The following is a 5,869-nucleotide window of genomic DNA, read 5'->3' on the forward strand; positions in this document are numbered from 1 at the left end:
AAACATATTTTTGATTGAGCAGTTATGAAACACTCTTTTTGTAGAAAATGCAAGTGGAGATTCGGAGCGCTAAGAGGGTAATAGTGGAAAAAGGAATGTCTTCAAATATAAACTACACAGAATCATTCGGTGAAACTTCTTTCTGATCTGTGCATTCAGCTAACAGAGTTAAACCATACTTTTGATTGAGCAGATCTGAACACTCTTTCGGTTGAAAATGCAACTGGACATTTGGAGCGCTAAGAGGTTAGTATGGAAAAAGGAATATATTCAAATATAAACTACACAGAAGCATTCTGTGAAACTTCTTTCTGATCTGAGCATACAGCTAACAGAGTTAAACCATACTTTTGATTGAGCAGTTTTGAAACACTCTGTCTGTAGAAAATGCAACTGGACATTCGTAGCGCTAAGCGGGTAATAGTGGAAAAGAGAATATGTTCAAATATAAACTACACAGAAGCATTGTATGAAACTTCTTTCTGTTCTGTGCATTCAACTAACAGAGTTGAACCTTACTTTTGATTGAGCCGTTCTGAAACACTCTTTCTGTAGAAACTGCAATTGGACATTCTGAGCGCTAAGAGGCCTATATTGGGAAAAAGAATGTCTACAAATAAAAACTACACAGAAGAATTGTGTGAAACTTCTTTCTGTTCTGTTTGTTCAACTAAAAGAGTTGAACCTTAGTTTTGATTGAGCCGTTCTGAAACACTCTTTCTGTAGAAAATGCAAGTGGAGATTCGGAGCGCTAAGAGGGTAATAGTGGAAAAAGGAATGTCTCCAAATATAAACTACACAGAATCATTCTGTGAAACTTCTTTCTGATCTGTGCATTCAGCTAACAGAGTTAAACCATACTTTTGATTGAGCAGATCTGAACACTCTTTCTGTAGAAAATGCAACTGGACTTTTGGAGCGCTAAGAGAGTAGTAGTGGAAAAAGGAATATATTCAAATATAAACTACACAGAAGCATTCTGTGAAACTTCTTTCTGATCTGAGCATTCAGCTAACAGAGTTAAACCATACTTTTGATTGAGCAGTTTTGAAACACTCTGTCTGTAGAAAATGCAACTGGACATTCGTAGCGCTAAGTGGGTAATAGTGGAAAAAAGAATATGTTCAAATATAAACTACACAGAAGCATTGTATGAAACTTCTTTCTTTTCTGTGCATTCAACTAACAGAGTTGAACCTTACTTTTGATTGAGCCGTTCTGAGACACTCTTTCTGTAGAAACTGCAATTGGACATTCTGAGCGCTAAGAGGCCTCTATTGGGAAAAATAATATCTTCAAATAAAAACTACACAGAAGCATTGTGTGAAACTTATTTCTGATATGTTCATTAAGCTAACAGAGTTAAACCATACTTTTGATTGCGCAGTTCTGAACACTCTTTCTGTAGAAAATGCAAGTGGACATTCGGAGCGCTAAGAGGGTAATAGTGGAAAAAGAAATATATTCAAATATAAACTACACAGTAGCATTCTGTGAAAATTCTTTCTGTTCTGTGCATTCAACTAACAGAGTTGAACCTTATTTTGATTGAGCCGTTCTGAAACACTCTTTCTGTAGAAACTGCAATTGGACATGCTAAGCGCTAAGAGGCCTACATTGGGAAAAAGAATATCTTCAAATAAAAACTACACAGATGCATTCTGTGAAACTTATTTCTGATCTGTAAATTCAGTTAACAGAGATAAAACATATTTTTGATTGAGCAGTTATGAAACACTCTTTTTGTAGAAAATGCAAGTGGAGATTCGGAGCGCTAAGAGGGTAATAATGGAAAAAGGAATGTCTTCAAATATAAACTACACAGAATCATTCGGTGAAACTTCTTTCTGATCTGTGCATTCAGCTAACAGAGCTAAACCATACTTTTGATTGAGCAGATCTGAACACTCTTTCTGTAGAAAATGCAACTGGACATTTGGAGCGCTAAGAGCGTAGTAGTGGAAAAAGGAATATATTCAAATATAAACTACACAGAAGCATTCTGTGAAACTTCTTTCTGATCTGAGCATTCAGCTAACAGAGTTAAACCATACATTTGATTGAGCAGTTTTGAAACACTCTGTCTGTAGAAAATGCAACTGGACATTCGTAGCGCTAAGTGGGTAATAGTGGAAAAAAGAATATGTTCAAATATAAACTACACAGAAGCATTGTATGAAACTTCTTTCTGTTCTGTGCATTCAACTAACAGAGTTGAACCTTACTTTTGATTGAGCCGTTCTGAAACACTCTTTCTGTAGAAACTGCAATTGGACATTCTGAGCGCTAAGAGGCCTATATTGGGAAAAAGAATGTCTACAAATAAAAACTACACAGAAGAATTGTGTGAAACTTATTTCTGTTCTGTTTGTTCAACTAAAAGAGTTGAACCTTAGTTTTGATTGAGCCGTTCTGAAACACTCTTTCTGTAGAAAATGCAAGTGGAGATTCGGAGCGCTAAGAGGGTAATAGTGGAAAAAGGAATGTCTCCAAATATAAACTACACAGAATCATTCTGTGAAACTTCTTTCTGATCTGTGCATTCAGCTAACAGAGTTAAACCATACTTTTGATTGAGCAGATCTGAACACTCTTTCTGTAGAAAATGCAACTGGACTTTTGGAGCGCTAAGAGAGTAGTAGTGGAAAAAGGAATATATTCAAATATAAACTACACAGAAGCATTCTGTGAAACTTCTTTCTGATCTGAGCATTCAGCTAACAGAGTTAAACCATACTTTTGATTGAGCAGTTTTGAAACACTCTGTCTGTAGAAAATGCAACTGGACATTCGTAGCGCTAAGTGGGTAATAGTGGAAAAAAGAATATGTTCAAATATAAACTACACAGAAGCATTGTATGAAACTTCTTTCTGTTTTGTGCATTCAACTAACAGAGTTGAACCTTACTTTTGATTGAGCCGTTCTGAAACACTCTTTCTGTAGAAACTGCAATTGGACATTCTGAGCGCTAAGAGGCCTCTATTGGGAAAAATAATATCTTCAAATAAAAACTACACAGAAGCATTGTGTGAAACTTATTTCTGATATGTTCATTAAGCTAACAGAGTTAAACCATACTTTTGATTGTGCAGTTCTGAACACTCTTTCTGTAGAAAATGCAAGTGGACATTCGGAGCGCTAAGAGGGTAATAGTGGAAAAAGGAATATATTCAAATATAAACTACACAGTAGCATTCTGTGAAAATTCTTTCTGTTCTGTGCATTCAACTAACAGAGTTGAACCTTACTTTTGATTGAGCAGTTCTGAAACACTCTTTCTGTAGAAACTGCAATTGGACATGCTAAGCGCTAAGAGGCCTACATTGGGAAAAAGAATATCTTCAAATAAAAACTACACAGATGCATTCTGTGAAACATATTTCTGATCTGTAAATTCAGTTAACAGAGATAAAACATATTTTTGATTGAGCAGTTATGAAACACTCTTTTTGTAGAAAATGCAAGTGGAGATTCGGAGCGCTAAGAGGGTAATAGTGGAAAAAGGAATGTCTTCAAATATAAACTACACAGAATCATTCGGTGAAACTTCTTTCTGATCTGTGCATTCAGCTAACAGAGTTAAACCATACTTTTGATTGAGCAGATCTGAACACTCTTTCTGTTGAAAATGCAACTGGACATTTGGAGCGCTAAGAGGTTAGTATGGAAAAAGGAATATATTCAAATATAAACTACACAGAAGCATTCTGTGAAACTTCTTTCTGATCTGAGCATACAGCTAACAGAGTTAAACCATACTTTTGATTGAGCAGTTTTGAAACACTCTGTCTGTAGAAAATGCAACTGGACATTCGTAGCGCTAAGCGGGTAATAGTGGAAAAGAGAACATGTTCAAATATAAACTACACAGAAGCATTGTATGAAACTTCTTTCTGTTCTGTGCATTCAACTAACAGAGTTGAACCTTACTTTGATTGAGCCGTTCTGAAACACTCTTTCTGTAGAAACTGCAATTGGACATTCTGAGCGCTAAGAGGCCTATATTGGGAAAAAGAATGTCTACAAATAAAAACTACACAGAAGAATTGTGTGAAACTTCTTTCTGTTCTGTTTGTTCAACTAAAAGAGTTGAACCTTAGTTTTGATTGAGCCGTTCTGAAACAATCTTTCTGTAGAAAATGCAAGTGAAGATTCGGAGCGCTAAGAGGGTAATAGTGGAAAAAGGAATGTCTCCAAATATAAACTACACAGAATCATTCTGTGAAACATCTTTCTGATCTGTGCATTCAGCTAACAGAGTTAAACCATACTTTTGATTGAGCAGATCTGAACACTCTTTCTGTAGAAAATGCCACTGGACATTTGGAGCGCTAAGAGAGTAGTAGTGGAAAAAGGAATATATTCAAATATAAACTACACAGAAGCATTCTGTGAAACTTCTTTCTGATCTGAGCATTCAGCTAACAGAGTTAAACCATACTTATGATTGAGCAGTTTTGAAACACTCTGTCTGTAGAAAATGCAACTGGACATTCGTAGCGCTAAGTGGGTAATAGTGGAAAAAAGAATATGTTCAAATATAAATTACACAGAAGCATTGTATGAAACTACTTTCTGTTCTGTGCATTCAACTAACAGAGTTGAACCTTACTTTTGATTGAGCCTTTCTGAAACACTCTTTCTGTAGAAACTGCAATTGGACATTCTGAGCGCTAAGAGGCCTATATTGGGAAAAATAATATCTTCAAATAAAAACTACACAGAAGCATTGTGTGAAACTTATTTCTGATATGTTCATTAAGCTAACAGAGTTAAACCATACTTTTGATTGCGCAGTTCTGAACAATCTTTCTGTAGAAAATGCAAGTGGACATTCGGAGCGCTAAGAGGGTAATAGTGGAAAAAGGAATATATTCAAATATAAACTACACAGTAGCATTCTGTGAAAATTCTTTCTGTTCTGTGCATTCAACTAACAGAGTTGAACCTTACTTTTGATTGAGCCGTTCTGAAACACTCTTTCTGTAGAAACTGCAATTGGACATGCTAAGCGCTAAGAGGCCTACATTGGGAAAAAGAATATCTTCAAATAAAAACTACACAGATGCATTCTGTGAAACTTATTTCTGATCTGTAAATTCAGTTAACAGAGATAAAACATATTTTTGATTGAGCAGTTATGAAACACTCTTTTTGTAGAAAATGCAAGTGGAGATTCGGAGCGCTAAGAGGGTAATAGTGGAAAAAGGAATGTCTTCAAATATAAACTACACAGAATCATTCGGTGAAACTTCTTTCTGATCTGTGCATTCAGCTAACAGAGATAAACCATACTTTTGATTGAGCAGATCTGAACACTCTTTCTGTTGAAAATGCAACTGGACATTTTGAGCGCTAAGAGCGTAGTAGTGGAAAAAGGAATATATTCAAATATAAACTACACAGAAGCATTCTGTGAAACTTCTTTCTGATCTGAGCATTCAGCTAACATAGTTAAACCATACTTTTGATTGAGCAGTTTTGAAACACTCTGTCTGTAGAAAATGCAACTGGACATTCGTAGCGCTAAGTGGGTAATAGTGGAAAAAAGAATATGTTCAAATATAAACTACACAGAAGCATTGTATGAAACTTCTTTCTGTTCTGTGCATTCAACTAACAGAGTTGAACCTTATTTTGATTGAGCCTTTCTGAAACACTCTTTCTGTAGAAACTGCAATTGGACATTCTGAGCGCTAAGAGGCCTGTATTGGGAAAAAAAATATCTTCAAATAAAAACTACACAGAAGCATTGTGTGAAACTTATTTCTGATATGTTCATTAAGCTAACAGAGTTAAACCATACTTTTGATTGCGCAGTTCTGAACACTCTTTCTGTAGAAAATGCAAGTGGACATTCATAGCGCT

Source organism: Symphalangus syndactylus, chromosome 24, assembly GCF_028878055.3.
Source record: "Symphalangus syndactylus isolate Jambi chromosome 24, NHGRI_mSymSyn1-v2.1_pri, whole genome shotgun sequence".
Classification (NCBI taxonomy): domain Eukaryota; kingdom Metazoa; phylum Chordata; class Mammalia; order Primates; family Hylobatidae; genus Symphalangus; species Symphalangus syndactylus.